The sequence below is a fragment of the Periplaneta americana genome, chromosome 17 (genome assembly GCF_040183065.1).
Source record: "Periplaneta americana isolate PAMFEO1 chromosome 17, P.americana_PAMFEO1_priV1, whole genome shotgun sequence".
NCBI lineage: Eukaryota > Metazoa > Arthropoda > Insecta > Blattodea > Blattidae > Periplaneta > Periplaneta americana.
In genome coordinates this window covers 79150173-79169691 of record NC_091133.1, presented here as the reverse complement: position 1 = coordinate 79169691, position 19519 = coordinate 79150173, and positions in this window count along the sequence as shown.

Sequence of the window (19519 nt, the reverse complement as noted above, 5' to 3'; positions counted from 1 at the left end):
TAAAAGTAGGATTTTTCAACCCTACACATTGTGAAACATAAAGATAATGCAAAATATAAATTATATTAGCTTTATAAGTAAATATGTATTTACATATAAATCCTTTCCCTGCTAATAATAAATTGAAAGTGCAAATTTTTAAAATTAAATTTATATTGGCTAGAGGGAAAAAACAAGGTCCGCGGCACATGCTAACCTTTAGTCCCTACTACATAGCGGTAGACCTCGGCGAATATGCAGGGTATCCGGGAAAGACCTGATGAAAAAGAAATAATTATATCTGTGAAACTATTGCATTTATTGTCGTGATGTTTATACAGTTACAAAGAGAAACACAGTAAGTTTTAATGTACCTCTATATGGGCACCATTTGTGGCCCGGGCTATGTCCAGGCGATACTCAATCTCCTGCCACACACGCGAAAGCATCTCCAGTGTGACTAGTCCTATTGCTTCGTAAATTCGGCCACGTAACTCTGCAATAACGGTCACAGGAATGTGATACACTTCGTCTTTTACGAAACCCCCCAGAAAGAAATCCAGTGGGGTCATATCCGGTGGCCGTGGTGGCCATGACATAGGTCCACCTCTGCCAATCCAACAGTCAGGGGATGTGTCATCGAGAAAAGTGCGCACATGGTTAGCATAGTGTGTGGGGGGGGGGGGTTTCCTCCGTCCTGTTGAAACACTGTTTCTGGTGGTAGTTGTGGGACAGCGTAATTTCGCAGAATATCCAGGTATGTGTTTCCTGTCACTGTGAGCTCTTGTCCGTTTGGAAACGACGTTGTACAAGCTGACTGACTTAAGTTCAGCCAGCCATAAAACGCATTCTGCTTTCTCTACTGTGGTAAAAATTGTTCGGTTGTTCACTTGATACACTCACAACTTGCATTCCTAGCTCTCAGAGTAAGACTGACTACATGCTCTGTGCAGAACGAGCTTTTTCTCGTTGTCTCCTCGCGCAATGGTATGCGTACACGCGTAACATGCTGCTACGTAAGAAAACTTATTGACTTTCTCTTTCTAATTGTGAAAACATTGAGGTGATAACTGTAATAGTTTCAGATATATAGTTACTTCTTTTTCATCAGGTCTTTCCCGGACACTCTGTATTTACTTGTTTTGAGTTTGCAGTCATTTGTAACTCTTCGGCGCCGAGTATAATTAAGACTGCATCTGTTGCTATAGGCCAAATTTTTATGCATGAGCTACAGCACATGGTAAGAACCTTATTGGGGGGTAAGTGAGCTAGCTAGCTATAAGTGGAAGAGTAGCGAGGGAGGGAAGCTTCCCAGTTACTTTATTCTTCCCCTCACGCTTAAGTAGGTTTCACGAGATAAAGAATGACCTATTACTATTCTGACGTTAAGACCGCCTTGTGCTTGGGAGTGTATGTTTTGAACCTAATTTTTTACATGAATACTCTATAAGTTAAGTGTTAGGATGTCGGTCAATACATATTCAGGTCAGGTTTGTCGCATTTAAGTGTATAATTTCTAATCTACAACACATATTCCAAAAAAGTAAACTACGACCCACAGATGAAGAATCAATATATCCAACGTGACCTTGAGTTGGAGCGGATGACGTCATCTAGCCATACGTGGAAGAGGGAATTTGATGCACGAATTGTCGGAAAGGGAGGCAGCAGGGGTAGTGTAACGCGACAATTCAAAGCGATAGAACGTTAGCAGTAGTGTTAAATGATTCATAACGAACAATGCTACAGTTTTAATTGAGCAACAATCAAATTCGACAAGTTTAATGGGAAACATTTTAGAGTGAATTTTAGTTAAGAGAGAAAATTCCCAATGTCGAGGAATATGCAGTGAAATGGTTGCAGACGTATGAGCAACGGGTAGCAAACGATAGAGCACGATGGTTACTATAGCAATCGAAATGTTCATTCTCAATGAATATAAGATAGATACAGCCAAGTGTCTCGCCACACCGCGAATAAATACCTACCGAATTTTCAGGTAATCTGGAAAGAAGAGAATAGATGTTGATTGCCACTTCTAATGTTTACTTGAATAGTAGTTGTGTCAGCAACGTATTCACGCACAGAACTTGGCGACTGGGTCTGCGATGCAGCCTACCCGATTTTTTGTGTAAGATACCTTTGAATATTGATATCTAATACCAAATTATGGTTTAAACTGGTCCCAAATATGCAATTTTTAAAATTTGAGAATTTAATCCCAAGGTTTGTCTGGACACAGCTGTCTTTCTGCCTTTGTCGGAAGTAAATTCGACGACTTTATCAATATAAATTCTGTAGTTAAAAAGAAACAGCTAGGTCCGCTGTTGCGGGAATTCACATTTTTAATTAACAATTTCATGTAAAATAAAAATTATCGCAATATCTTACTCTGTTGAATCCTCTTTGATCTTTTCTAATTATTTTTCCTAGAAAATATATTAACTTCTTTTTATACAGAGGTTTTCAAAGTATAATATAATTGAAATTATTTTCTTGTCTCCGCTAATTGAAAATCCGAGAGCAGCCTACCTCTTTTAAGAAGATATCGGATGTTTTACATGTACGAGTATATACTAGTAATGATTTTTATGCCAACGTTGGAACTTATAAAACACAATATAAATGAAGGACTTAATTCGGTCTCTTAAATTGAGAACACTCTTCTTCCCTGTTGTTTTCTCGTGAATAATTTAAGGAGTATGTTACCAAGTGTCCCCTGCTAGATGTAATGAAGGACTCTGGCAGGAATCATTTCCTCAGAGCTTCTGTGGCTTCACACCCCGATAAAATATTGTGTGATATCTCGCCTCTACCGCAAAGAGGACATATTCTCGCCCCCTATTCGTTGACGATTTTAAGTGCACTCCAAACTCCTAGACGAAACCAGGTTAAGCCCAGTCTGCCTTCTCTGCTTCCTCCATAGATGAACTCGGTTCCCCAATTTGTTTTGATCATCGATTGGATCTCCAGAGCAACCTTATCCCTACATTCCCCTTCTGTTATTTTCCTGCGCGAAGGATCTTGTGTACATGAGTTTGTATAATTGTGTATCAATAAATGCACTTCATTCATTCATTCATTCATTCATTCATTCATTCATTCATTCATTCATTCATTCATTCATTCATTCATTCATTCATTTATTCATTCATTCATCTGAAGGCGTGTTGCCTTCTATGGTTTCGCGATTTACCAAACTAGACACTAGATCGGGGGTTCCCGGGTTAAAACCTAGGCGAAAGTAGTCGATTTTGATTGTTGATGTAATCTTTAGCATGGTGTAGCAAAGGTGGATCTAGGCAAAATTTGTCTGTCGTTTGTCACCAACGTTGAGTTTAGATGCTGAACAATACCTATAGTTGAAAATTTTGTTCAATATAATACTACTACTACCACTACTGCTATTATCTGTGCATTTCGAACTGGCGGCTCAAGGTCACGTACAAAAGTACAAACCACGCTGAACTGAAAACTATGAACTGAAGTCATGGTAATTTCGGCTGTCCCAGCTGACTTTAATTGAGAAGAATGGTCCAGGATTGGCGTAAGCACACGTGAAAAATGCAATTCATTACTTGACCTTGAGCCGCCAGTTCTAAATGCACAGATAATACTACTATTTCTAAAATAAATACTATTATTAATACTTCTGATAATACTAGGCCTACTATTACTGTTATTATTAATAACAATATTCCTATTACTGCTATTTCTGTCGTTTTATTAACTGTCCGAAGACAGGTCTGAACTTTACAAGGGGTTGGGGACAACTCGCCACAGAGGCAACTCCCCACATAATTTAAATTCGTATCAAAGATAATTCGCCACATAAATGAAATTCGGTCGACCTGGTTGGCGAGTTGGTATAGCGCTGGCCTTCTATGCCCAAGGTTGCGGGTTCGATCCCGGGCCAGGTCGATGGCATTTAAGTGTGCTTAAATGCGACAGGCTCATGTCAGTAGATTTACTGGCATGTAAAAGAACTCCTGCGGGACAAAATTCCGGCACATCCGGCGACGCTGATATAACCTCTGCAGTTGCGAGCGTCGTTAAATAAAACATAACAACATAAATGAAATTCGTATCAAAGACAATTAGCCACACATTAAAATTCAAGGCAATACACAAAATCACAACAATTTTATAACATATTTCTATGTAACACAAGACAAATCTAGAAGCTGTAAACTAATTCGGAACTATGGTGGAAGAAATTCGCTTCACAAAATCAGAAAGAGGCTTTGACAAATTAATATACCTTGGCTACATGTACATGAGATTTAGAAGAAATAAGAATGGAGTTGTTTGGCGCTGTGACATGCGTGGCGGGTGTAATGCAACAATTAGATGGAAGCAGTGTCGTCAAAGAACCGTCTGAACACAAGAATCATTCTGCAGACTGGGGAAGGATTAAGACAAAGGAATGTGTAGAGAAGATGAAGGCAAGGGCGGGGACTTCCCGAGATCCAACGTCTGTCATTATTCAAAATGAGTTACAGCGTATTGCAAGAGAAGCCAATGTGAATCTACCGAAGAAATCATCTATTAAATAAAACTGTGCGCCGTGCCAGGAAGCTGTACCTACCACCTGAACCAAGGAATATTGACGAACTGAACGTTATAGTCGACAGATACACTAAGACGATACAAGGAGAAAGGTGTTGTAGTATTTTGAACCGGAGGACAACGTTAAAGTTATCATATTTGCCACTAATTCACATTTAAATAAATTGCCACTTTTGGATAATGAAAGCGAACTTTATGTCCGTTCCTTCAATCATGCTTCAACTTTACACTATACATGTCAATGTACAAGGGGAATGGATGCCTGTAGTAATGACGCTGATGGAACGGAAAACCAGGGAAGCGTATGAAACACACTTGAGTATTGAAACTAGTAGTAGGGCGACGTTTTGAAAATCAATTAAACCCAAGATTCATATCTATTGACTACGAAGTAACTGTTGTAAACGTAGTTGTCTATCTGTGGCGAATTGTCTATTTGTGGCGAATTGTCTACTTGTGGCGAATTGTCCCTATTACCAATTTTCTGTGGCCAATTGTCCCAGTTACCAATTTTCTGTGGTCAATTGTCCGGAACCGCCTTACAAGTATACCAAGAAGGCACATCGTTTAAATCAAACACTGTGGAGGGAGTTTAGATAAAATAATCAAAATAGGCCTATTTTATATGTAGTATACGATGCCTCAATAAAAAGTGCGAGAATTTGGAATCTATTGTACAATCCAGTCAAGACTCGGGGTTGGCAACACTGTCCGAAATAACTACCTTTCCGCACAGTGGCAGAACAGCAACTGATTGCATCAATATTTGCTGTTGAGTGTACTCCCGATATCGCAGCGCAACCGTGTTCGTTTATAAACAGGACGCCGGTAAAGATAGCTGTCCCGAGTAGTACTGTATAATATTTCATGAAATTCTGGTAAGTGGGAGTAAAGTTATTAATTTTGTTTAATTGCACCCCCTATAAAGGGTAGTTCCTCTTGTACCAACGTGATCAGACTTAGTATACAAAACAAATGTGCTACAAGTAACTGCTTTGTTAAATTTCGGAAAAGTCTGTTACATAGCTGAAATGTTATTAGATTGTTCCTCTAAATATGCGTTTTGTACCACTGTGAGTCGTTTGGAACAAGATGGTTTGACCAGTTACATAATAGGTGCATTCGCCTGACTAATTATGGACTAATTATGGATGTAGGAAACATATGCGGAATGAGCCGAAAATCTCAAACGTACACAATCGTCATCATGTAGCGGGGCTCGATTGTCCTTTGAATGCTCTTGTATTACATAACCGTGTGAAATATCTACTTTCCTTTTGTTTGTTTCAGATTTTTCACTATCAGCGCTGTAACTCGGCGGTTGCGGATATGTGTTTATATTTTATTTATTTATTTATTTATTTATTTATCTACTTATTTAATTATTTCCTATTTACTTATTTCTTTAATTATGTATTTATTTATTTAATTATCTATCTATCTATCTATCTATCTATCTATCTATCTATCTATCTATCTATCTATCTATCTATCTATCTATCTATCTATCTATCTATCTATCTATCTATCTATCTGTCTGTCTGTCTGTCTGTCTGTCTGTCTGTCTGTCTGTCTGTCTGTCTGTCTGTGTGTCTGTCTGTCTGTCTGTCTATCTATCTGTCTGTCTGTCTGTCTGTCTGTCTGTCTGTCTGTCTGTCTGTCTGCCTGCCTGCCTGCCTGCCTGCCTGCCTGCCTGCCTGCCTGCCTGCCTGCCTGCCTGCCTGCCTGCCTGCCTGCCTGCCTGCCTGCCTGCCTGTCTGTCTGTCTGTCTGTCTGTCTGTCTGTCTATTTATTTATTTATTTATTGCTGATAAATTGATTATAGAATCATCAATCTTTAAAGAAAACAAAACGTTAATAAACACGAAGAAACACTTTTATAGAAAAAACATCTTCTTTCTGCCTTCCCAATAGCGTTTCACTTCTGTGAGCGACTGTAGGCCATGACAAATCTTTATACAGAGTGATTCACGAGGAAAGGTAAAACAAAATTTAGGATACGATATCTTAGGCCATTTTGAGTGAAAAAGTTCATATGAACATAGGTCCGTTTTCGAACGATGGCGGAGCTAGATGCATTTTTTTGGTAAAAGTCTCGCCCCAATGTGAATCAAACGTTACCATATGCTGCTGACGTGAGACAAGATATCGATGAATGACGTAACATTGGAATATGCATTGTGAGCAATGTAGATAAGAGAATAGAAACAGACCGGGTGGTGGGGCATTACAAATGTCACAACAAATACGCTATCACTTATCGGTTCACAGCAGTTCAATCAGCTACCTACAGTACAGTAGTTATACAGGTACAGTTATCGGAAGTGTTAAGTTGTGTTTTTTCAAGATGCCTTATAAATTTTTGACTGCAGAAAATGCCGATATTGTGTATGTTTATGGTTTGTGCAAAGGAAGTACCTTGCATGCTATCGCTGAATATGAACGACGCTTTCCGAACAGAAGGGTACCACATCGAAGCGTATTTACTGTCTATGGGATTGGGTGAAAGACTTGGTATAGCAAAGGGACGAGGAAACGAGAGAAGCGCTAATTCGACCGTATTTTGGATGTGGCATAAAGACAGTCACGTGCAACTCTCCAGAGCGACCAGCGCGATTCACGCTCGAGCGCAACAGTGGATTGAAGCAGGAGGAGGTACCTTTGAAAACGCGCGAAAACATCGACCCCGACTTCTAGAATATTAGGTATGTATGCATACGTGAATATAAATTTGTCCGTTATCTGTCTCTAAATGCGAGTTAGTACAATGGAATCTCAGAAGTTTTTGTGAAATCAAAGAGACATATCTCCGTAACCATTGGAAAACGGACCTATATTCATATGAACATTTTCACTCAGAATCACTTCAGAATTCACATCCTAAATTTTTTACCTCAACTTGACATGACTGCTTGGCGCAGCATCTCCACAGATTCGGTATTTATCAACATCCAATCTGTACTCTTTGTGACCTTCAAGAAGCTATGAATAGGGATCATCTCCAACGCTGCCCAAATCTAAAATCACTGATAGAATGTGCCAGATACTGGGAAGCGAGAAGCCTCATGCCTCTGTTTAGTTCTCAGTTTTTCGTTCTTTAAGGTTTTTGTTTAGTTCTTTTATTAGATTTAATTTTAAGTTGTATTCAGTTAATTGTTTTAATCTTGAGATTGTGTTTAGGCCAAAGATAAGTTATCTATGTACCTGCCATTCGAATAAATAAATAAATAAATAAATAAATAAATAAATAAATAAATAAATAAATAAATAAATAAATAAATAAATAAATAAATTTTTTACCTTTCCTCGTGAATCATCCTGTATAAAGACATTTGTTTGTTTGCAGTATAGCATAGTGTGTACCACTTTAATATGGATAATTAGTGATCACACTGTACAAATCAATTGAGTAGGAGGTCTAATTTAATATTATCAGATAACGTGCTGCTTTCTTATGAATGTTAACCTCCTGAGGTGCTTTGAGGAAATTTGAAGCGTAATGTAATACACGGTAATTTGGCATCTGTTGCTGCTTAAGTTAGCTTCAACCTCACAACTGTTAATATTGCTTACCGATACCTTATATTTCACATAACTGCGGTCTACTTTTCAAATATTAAATATCGATACAATATATTACAAAATTGCTTCGGAGATGAGTCCCCATTTTACACAATTCAGTTCCTATCCGGAAACTCTTGGTATGTTTCACTGATGATTTTTGGTGCTTCTTAGACCGCGGAAGAAATTTAATTAAAGTTTAGTAGAGAGTTGCACACGCGCGGGTATTTTATATTACAACGGTTTGTAAAGAAAGTTTCTACAGTGGCTGGTTGCGCTATTTTGTTCCGTGATAGACGCTGCGGTCGGTATATTTACTCTCCCAGTAGTGGACAACCTGAAAGGACGAGATGTAATCGTGAACCTCCTCACGAACTTCTCCTGCAACGACGAGAGATCCTGGCAAGTGGCTGCGAGGCGAAGTTTTGCTTGACGTAAGCCATACAAATGTGGTGGCCGGGTTGCTAAGGAAACAAGACCACATTCGCCGGTCATCTGAATGTCCATTCATGTGAGCTTTATTGGGATCTGAAGTGTTTCTTTGGAGTATGCTAAAAGAAGAACTCGCTGTTATATTTTATATTAGGAATGTTAGTACCGGCGGTGCCGTGAGTTTCAAAAACTTCGAAATCCTGTTGACTTTATTTCTTTTGAACAGGAACGGAAAACTAATAAACTCTGCCAGGAATCATTTCAGACCTGCAATTAAATATAGACATTAATTACTGTTATGTATTATTCGTGTCATTGTTTACCACATAGTCAACTGAAAATGGTCCGGCTCCCTTCAAACGCTTTGGTGAAGGTAACATTATTGAAATAGAATTTCAGTAAGAAAATTTGACCAGAATATTGTACGAAATGGAACTATAAAAATTGGAGATTTATCCTTCGAAGATGTGGAAAAATTCAAATATCCTGGAGCAACAGTAACAAATAAATGACACTCGGGAGGAAATTAAGCGCAGCATAAATATGTGAAATGCCTGTTATTATTCGGTTGAGAAGCTTTTGTCATCTAGTCTGCTGTCAAAAAATCTGAAAGTTAGAATTTATAAAACAGTTATATTACCGGTTGTTCTGTATGGTTGTGAAACTTGGACTCTCACTTTGAAAGAGGAACAGAGATTAAGGGTGTTTGAGAATAAGGTGCTTAGGAAAATATTTGGGGCTAAGAGGAATGAAGTTACAGGAGAATGGAGAAAGTTACACAACGCAGAACTGCATGCATTGTATTCTTCACCTGACATAATTAGGAACATAAAATCCAGACGTTTGAGATGGGCAGGACATGTAGCACGTATGGGCGAATCCAGAAATGCATATAGAGTGTTAGTTGGGAGACCGGAGGGAAAAAGACCTTGAGCGAGGCCGAGACGTAGATGGGAAGATAATATTAAAATGGATTTGAGGGAGGTGGGATATGATGGTAGAGACTGGATTAATGTTGCTCAGGATAGGGACCAATGGCGGGCTTATGTGAGGGCGGCAATGAACCTCCGGGTTCCTTAAAAGCAAGTAAGTAAGTAAGTAAGTAAGTAAATTAATATTTTATTGTATTAAAGTACTTCATTTCTTCTGATTTTTGTATAGCCTACTATTTTCTAATCGTGTAGTAGTCAGTTAAATCTCTCTTGCGTTTTGATCTTCTAGTAAATTTATTTTGTGGTTATGAAACTTAATTAGCAACATTAATGTGAACAAAAGAGTTCTGTTTTGTGTTAATACATATCAGAATAATTTAAAAATTCATAAAAATAAAAAATAGATATTGTTTTAAAAATTAACCGGTGTTTATTAAAGTAAGTCATTCTGAGTTGCTATAGTAACATGATTTGTAACTTCTGCAGTCTTCATTCTTCCGAAAATTACAGCCCAAATTTCGATACAGATTGCACGTTTATGTATTCCGTGACATTGCGACAGTACATTAACGTGTCCAATTATCTCCGAAATGCTTCTTTAATAATGCACCGGAACGCGATTTGTAGCAGGATGAGCGAGATTCCCTCCCTTTGCCAAAACTTAATCCCTCTATGCTTATATACTGCCTATTCCAATGAGTTGTAACGCCTCATAAGAAGATGTTGGAAATGAAGTTGTAAATATGTTTACTTTCAGATGAGATATTATTATTATTATTATTATTATTATTATTATTATTATTATTATTATTATCATTGGCATTGTCATTATTATTATTGTTATTAAGCTTATTATTATTATTATTATTATTATTATTATTATTATTGTCATTATTATAGTTGTCATTATTATTATAATTGTCATTATTATTACTTCATTATTATTGTTGTCATTATTATTATTACTATTACTATTATTATTGTCATTGTCATTATTATTATTATTGTCATTGTTATTATTATTATTATTATTGTCATTATTATTATTGTCATTGTTATTATTATTATTGTCATTGTCATTATTATTATTATTATTATTATTATTATTATTATTGTCATTGTTGTTATTATTATTATTATTATTATTATTATTATTGTCATTGTCATTATTATTATTATTATTGTCATTGTTATTATTATTATTGTCATTGTCATTATTATTATTATTATTATTATTATTGTCATTGTTATTATTATTATTATTATTATTATTATTGTCATTATTATTATTATTATTATTATTATTATTATTGTCATTGTTATTGTCATTGTTATTATTATTATTATTATTATTATTATTATTATTATTATTATTATTATTATTATATGGATCGTATACGTAGAAGAAGATGAAGGCGGAAATAAGGAACATTGGGAGTGCTGAGTTTGCAGTGAAATACCTTCCCTTTGGCAGATAACTATGAAATGAATAATAACAAACGTCTAAGAATTTTAATTTAGACTTTTCTACTAAACAGGAGACGACAGAGCTTCACAGGGAATGAAGTTGGGAAAAATGGAAGAACGGGATACCGTAGTACCATCAAATCTCATATTGAAATGCATCAGGATCTTTCCATTTGTCTGGTTTTAGTAAAATTCCTGCTCCTATACATTTTGAAGTTTCTCCGTAACTGAAATTCTATCTCTTGCTGCTTTATCAAAATTATTAGCTTCTTTCCGAAAAAAAAAAAATAGTAATAAATTGCACTGCAATTTTGTAGTTGGTCATGAACAAACCACAAATAGAATCGTTAGCATTAGAGTTCTCGTCTCTTTATTGTTTCAGGCTCTCTTTTGACGTATAACCACAGTCTAATATATAGTCACGAAGCTCAATACGTAGTAAATATCCAAACATTAGATAGTTGCTCACCACTAGGATCGCTAATATCGCCTCATTACAGACAATGCGAAATAGTACCGGCACAGTCTATTGTTTCTAGCACCCTCAAAACTCAAGCTTCGTGACTGTATATAGTAGCCTGTGGTATAACTACGTCTTTTGTGTTCGGTAAGTATAAACATAGGGGAACGAAAAGTATACAACCGTGCAGATAAAGATAGTAAACACCTGCACTGAAAACGGTTGGACCCTCATTCATTTTAATTCATTTGATTCTCAGATTATTCTATTTTCTTATGAAGTTAACATACAAAACTTTGATTTTGATTTCCTAGTAATATTACATTCTTATTAAATAGAATACGTCAGTGATTTGCATTTTGAGTATAATATTATCTTCATATTTTGGTAATGAATTTTACTCATACGGGGGTTAGATTTATATTAAATAGAACATATTGTTTTCTAAATGTTTCATCTAAATATTGTTTGTTTTATAGCAATCTTATTATCGTCAAACAAGCCTATTTCTGCGACCTATGTTTTATGATTACTGTATTTATGTCGCTTCTTTTCCTTATTTTGTTATATACAGGGCTATCCACGAGGATTTACCGCCACTTACGGAGCTTATTTCCGAAGACATTTTGAGCAAAAAATGTCATATAAGCATGTTCCTAATATCTGTGGGTGCTATTCATAGAAATTTCACTAGCCCGCGCTACGAACGTTCTAAACTAGCCCCGACTACCGACTGGTTACTTGTACAGGATTCATATCATATTATATATCATATCAGGCCTATATCACATCATATCATATATCACATCACATCACATCACATCACATCACATCACATCACACCACACCACACTACATATCCACATCCACAATCAAAATCACATCACATCACATCACATCACACCACATATCCACATCCACAATCAAAATCACATCACATCACATCACATCACATCACATCACATCACATCACTTCACATCACACCACACCACATATCCACATCCACAATCAAAATCACATCACATCACATCACATCACAATCAAAATCACATCACATCACATCACATCACAATCAAAATCACATCACATCAAAATCACATCACATCACATCACAATCAAAATCACATCACATCACATCACAATCAAAATCACATCACATCACATCGATAACACTGGTTTATGAATACGAAAAACGTTAGTTCACTGATCATCCACCGGAAGCCCGCGCTAAGAATGTCTATGAGTACGGCCCCTTATTTTCAGTTACACTGATTTGAAATTGTTAGTAAAAATACCTTTTCTATTTAGTTTAAGAGTAAAATAATATTACAAATAGAGAATGAACTGCTCAGAAGTATCATTTCTTTAATTAGCTAGTTTTCTAAAGCTAAAAATGTGTTCTTAATTGCTTTGTACAGATTTTGTTCTTCGATATTTAACTAAAAAGTACATTATTCTTAAGCACTCACCACAAAAATTGTTACAAATCATACGACTTTAGGAACTTGATTCTGTACAATTTAATTAAGCATCCTAATGTTCAGTCTTGAAGAATTTACAAGAGTGGCGTGATTTGTAACAATTGTTGTGACAAACGCGTAAGGAAAATGTAGTTTTGTACTTAAAAATCGAAAAAAAAAAAAAAAAATATATATATATATATGTACGAAGCAACTATGGAATTCACACCACATTTCTAGCTTCAGAATACTAGCTAATTAAAGAAATGATACTCCTGAATAGTTCATTCTTTATCTGTAATATTCATTTACCCTTAAAACTAAAGATTAATGGTATTTTACAAACAACTTCAAATTAATGTAACTCTGAAAGTACTGAGATTAGGAGAAATGTTTATGTGACATTTTTTGCTCAGAATGTCTTCGAAAATAAGTGCCGTAAGTGGCAGTAAGTTCTCGTGAATCATCCTATATGTAGGCCTACAAATACACATTTTACGTATTTTGATATTCTAGTAATTCAGTATAACAATAATAATAATAATAATAATAATAATAATAATAATAATAATAATAATAATAATAATAATTCTAATTGAGGTTCTGGCTGATATGTATATATATTATCAGGCACTACATCTCACTTGACGATGTGTGTCAGAGGAAGAACTTGTTTGTATACATCTGAAATCTGATTAGTGTAATATGTACTTAATCGGCGATGTGTGCAATGGAGGGGGAAAGTAACTTCCCACTGCACCCCATTATCTCTTGGCCTAGTTGCCTCATGAGTGATGCCATGTTGGTATCACTTGTGAGGTTCAGATCTGTCTTCGGACAGTTAACTAAACAATAACATTAATAATATAATTATTTTTATAAAAATTGTTACAACGTAATATTTACGTTTGTCCTTCAAACATTTATTTTCTTCCTTGCTCGGCCTGTGTTGCTCTATCTAACTAACATGATGTGTGCATGAGGGGAGGGACTACATTGCCAGCTGCTTTTAAACACTGTATTATTCTGTGTGTACTTAACTTCAGAGTAAATGTGCCTCAACTTCGAAGTCTAGTTATGACTAAGAATGTGAAATGCGATTTCGCGCCGTAGCCTGTCTTTCTCGTTAGCCACGATCGTAACAGATTCGAGGAAAGAGTTTGAGAAAACCAGATGAAGCCGAGATTTTTCAGTTTACGGAATTCTGTTACACATTTAACGCATGTGTATTGTATACTATTTTTTTAAAGTTGTATATAATAATATATTTAATTACTCGTATACTGTAGAATTTATCAACTGAAAATATGGATTGCACTTATGTGTATGGATCATGCCCTCCGGAATAGGCTTGATTCGTGATGGTGTTCAACATTTTTTGTTTCTGTGTGAACATTGACATAAAATCATCACAATTTTACTTGCTGCAAGCATTTGGTTACCGTACGCTTTTACTCACAGCACTCTTGTTACCATAGCAACCACTCGAATGCAGTACGATCAACTTACAGACATTAAAATAGCAACGGTAAGTGTAATATACCGCACCAATGAGCAAAAAATATATTTTGCGCACTTAATGCATTGAACTTTTCTTTCAGTGTTGGAAATGCTATCTTCGTAGAAAAATTATTGTATTTTCAACTATTAAATTGTTGTTCCCATATTAGTACAAGATTTCCCCTCAAGATTTCAGCGTAATCACATTGCTTGCTAGGAAATCTTTTCAGGTAAATTTTATGGATTTTTCTTTCTTTTGACGTGAAATATGTGGCGACACATGAATTTTAAGCAGTGCTACAGGTCTCTTGGAGTCTCTGTCTCTTTTTCGCGCCGGGGCCGAGCGGTAAACGTACTTGAAGGCCGGCGGATCAAAAATCGATATCAGACATGAAGAGCCCATCTCTCAGGGCACAAGAACGTCCACAACAGAGATTAGCGCCAACTTTGGCAGCCAGAAAGAGATTGTGTGAAAGTTAGCAATCGTCGTTCTTCAGCATTTCGATTTTATTTCAGTATAATGATTTATATAGTTCGTTTCTTAGGGAATTGTTTCTAAATTGTTATGTTTTTGTAGGTATAACTTCTGTTTTTTTCTTGTACTACTGTAATACGTATCTACCGTAACTCCCGTAAGCCGAAATTTTATTTATGTACAATATTCTATTATATTTATTTCAGAATTGAGTTTACTTTACAATATAAAATAATTCATTGTTACTCTTTGCCGCACTACAGGACGTTTGTTACAAACGCGATTACTTAAATCAAAATAAGAGAAAGAAATTGTTATTGTAGTCATCTGCAAAAAAATGAATATACTAGTTTTAAGACTTAACGGCTCAGTAAATTGAGCTATGTGCTTTTCATTTTGACATAAGGCTGCGTAAAAATTTGTTGACGTATTAAGCAAGGGGACAATAAATCAAGAAATTCTGGAAGTTTATGATAATTTTAAGATGATTTTAATAACGTAGGCCTATTTCTGTAATTGTACAAATTTTTTAACTATGAAATTCAGCCATCAGTCTGATTGCTTTTGTGTGCTTATCATAAGATTCTGTTTACTGGTTTCAAAATCATGGCTTTCTCCGCTTATATAATTTATTTCGCTTCTTCCATTTCTTACTATCTTTCCTTCCTTTTATTTCTCTTCCATTTTCCTTAGTAGTGTTCTTATTCGTGATTGCTTACATTTTTTCTTCTTTCTTTCTTTACGCCTATTACTTTCTCTCTCTTTCCATTAATTTTTTCGTGGTTTCTGCAGTTTTGTTTTTTCTCTTGTGTTTCTTTTGATTAATTTCTTTCTTCCGTCCTTCCATAATAACCTTCCTCTCTTTCATCTACCCCTCCTTTTTTTCTTTTCCTTTTTCTGTCTTTATCTTACATCCTATCTGCCTCTCTGAAGATAAACTGAAAAATAACATTTAGGAAAACCACCACATTTTCTCAGTAGAACCAGCAGTGAGTGTTGCGTCACTTGTTAAATAGATGATATAGAATATTTGTAATAAAAATCAGATGTTTTCAGCACTTCCTTAAACAGGGTTGTTTGCGATCTCTGATAACGAATTTGAATGACATCATGTGCGTCAGGAGTCACACGACAGCTGAACTGTGGCGCGACGTGACAGATCAGTAGTGAGTGATCTCATAGTCAGAGTGCATGGCGACTCAGAGCAGAAATTCACAAGAAAGTCGAGCCTTTTTGGGAAGGTTACATTACAACCCTTTCCAATTCCAAGTACAGTTAAGTAAAAATAAAAAAGCCTGCAATAAACGAAGTTTCGTTATTTCCGAGAAAAGCATCTTCTGTGTAGGCCTAGTTAATAAGTTTGGTAAAGCTCGATTGAAATTAATTTGTATCATCTCGTGGGGTGCGGCGTCTTGTGACGGGGGGTGGATTTGTTTGCTTTTTCCACTCTGGAATTTATCCCATCCGAGCTTTGCCTGTGTTGTTAGGTACGCACAAGATGCCTTTCTTGAAAATAACGAAACCACGTGTTTTGCAGACTCCTATGATTGTCACGTTACTGTACTTGGCATCGGAGAAAGTTGTTATGTACCCCTTCCAAAAAGGCTCGATTTTCTTTGGTATTGCTACTGTGATACACCGTGCACTCACTGCTGGTCTGTCACCTCTCATCACAGTTCAGCTGTCGGTGTGATTCCTGAAGCACATGACGTCATTCAAATTCGTTATCAGAGATCGGAAACAACCCTGTATAATAAATTTTAATTGCTTATATTTAGTACCAGTAACCTTTTAAATTAATAGTTTTTAGTGTGTCGATTTATCGAAGCTGTGATGCTTGTTAGTCCAGACAGCGGATTTTCGGTCCTTACACAGCGACTAGATGCCACGTTTCTTAGTGTCACGGAGGGGGCGTAGCATTGAGTTCAATTACCTCCCCGCATCTGAAGTACAGCTAACGTTCAATATCAGGACCGAAAATCCGCTGTTTGCTAATTACCGACAACTCAGCGTAATCGGAGCCTGAGATCAGTAATCGCGTTGCGCTTGCTTTGTAAATCATCAGCCCAGTATTATTTTGTTCTATGCAATTGGATTTTTATTCATTTAAATGTTTGTTTTATTGTTTAAAAATTTATTCCAATATCTTTAGAATCTTTATTAGGCCTGCATATAAAAATTTGGGATCGAAAATAAATACTTTTTACTCATTATCACTAGCCCTCACACTTTTTAGAATTAAGAGCCTATTTTATGTCCTTTAAAGGTATTTTAAAATCTTCAAACATTCCTTCAATCGCCCAGTACACACCAAATGAAAGACACTGATAATTTTGTAGGAATGAGAAATATTAATCTGTTTCGCAGACATTTAACTGGATATTTACAGTAATTATTTCCTTTACCATATTTGGAACAGTTTCTTCACAAAATTGAGTAACTTTGTATTACTACTCATCCATAAAAACCAAATATTTCTCTAGCTATATTTTTTTTGTACGTTAAGTAGTAACTGAAAGAAGCAGCACGGAAGAAATGGTGAACGGGAGAAAAGTTCGGGGCAGAAGAAGATATAATTTGATAGACGACATTAAGATTTATGGCTCGTATGTGGAGATTAAGGGGAGTGGGTAGTGATGCCTGTGTTATTAAAGAATTTCAGTACAGAAATTTAGTTCAATATTTCTAGGCTTTTAGTCTTCAGAGTGGAACAAAAATTTCCATGGTTGGTTATACAATCAATCATTCTGAATTCAGTGCTATAAAATAGAACTAATTAGTTTCGTATCTATGTGCAAAAGAAAAGTCTTAACTGATAATGTGTTTTCCCACTTTCCTAAGTGTACCTCATTCTTCAGGTGCACATTACTTGCTACAATCTTCACTCATATAACTTGTATTTTTTTTTAAGTTATCAAGAAATCTATATGGTAAATTCTGAAGCAAAATTTAGTTAAATACTTCACGCCTATTAAAACAGAAAAAGTACTGAACTTTGTTTAATATTTTTTGCAATTTTTTCAAGCATACGTATAGTTTTGTCTCGTGTCATGTATGTGATATCTGTAAACTCGTAGGTCTACTTAGTAGAATACAAGTTTCATAAAACACTGTAAAAATTTCATGTAAATTGAATCATTAGTTTCAGAGAAAAATGCATTTAAGTTTGGAAAATGGCAACTTCTGGAAAACGGAATTTAAAAAATAATAAAGATGTATGAATCACATGCACCGCCAAATTTAAAGAGGCCATTTAAAGGGCTTATCTGCAGAAATACCCCCCCCCCCACAATATTAAAGAGCAAGTTTTGTACTTTTTTAAACATTAAATAAAACAATCGGATTTTTTAACACTAATCACTACCTGGTTCCCTTAAGAGGAAAGCGGATAAGAGGGAAGATTGGAGAATGCTGGGTTTGCAGAGTGTTATTTTTAGTGGGTTATTTTACGACGCTGCATCAATTTCTCAGTGAAAGATCTGTCTTTAGGCAGAAGACTTAGAATGAATGAATATATATTTTTTAAATTCCGTTGTAACTTTCACAAACAATTCTGTAGCTTCAAGGGAAAATGTGATATGTAATTTCTTGCAGTTTTCAGGAGCGAGCAAGGTATAAATCGACCCCTAGAATAAAAATATACTTTTTCCTTAATGTCTTCCAGACTTCGGTGGCAAGATTCTTGGGAGTAAACTAAACAATTTGTATAACTCAAACTTGAAAATCGAATTTTAAAGACCCAAAGATTTTTTTTAATTAATAAAATTTTGGACCCATCTAACTCCACTAGAAATTGATGTGGGTTAACATTTCTTTTGCCAAAATTATTCCCTGCGTATGAAGAATGTTACGTACTGAAATTATTTTTATTTATCTTGAACCATTCAAAAGATAAGCCACACTATAACATAAGTACTTTAGAAAAAAAATATGTACGCCTATATTTGTATATTTTTGGGAAAAAATAATTGTAATAGATTGAAAATAAATATCTCAGTTTACAGCATAGGTAAATGCTTAAGTTTTAAGCATTAATTTGGTACCTCAATGAAGTCTTTTGCCATATTGAAAGTCTACTTTTTGTCCGTTGGAAGGATAACAAATGTCGGAAAATGTGAAATAGGAGAAGACAAAATACTCAATATGGCGTAAGGTAGAAAAGTATAGTGCGCTTATGTTATAAATCACCAATTAATTATGAAATTATTGGATAATAGGTACAAGTTATATATTTTTGAAAACTAGAAGAAATGAGCTTCCACGTAAGGCAAAAACATTATTTTTCAAAATTATAAAGAAATCTGATATTTCTGGAGTATTTTCTGCGACCGTATCAAATCATAGTAAACATATATCATAAAAACAGGTTGGAGAGAAGAATAATAGCGATATGCATGCTATATTTTGCCACAATAGAAGTACTGTCAGGATGTACAACATATCGCAAAATCTCATTTTCTACAAAAATTGACATTTCAACTTTCGTCTTGAAAACACAGAAATCATAACTTGCTCCTATATTGTCATATTTCTATATAGAGTGATTTAAGAGTATTTATCGTCACTTACGGAGCTTATTTCCGAAGACATCTGAGCAAAAAAATATCATATAAACATTTGTCGTAATCTCAATATTTTCAGAATTGCACTAATTTGAAGTTGTTTTTTGAAATACCATTATTC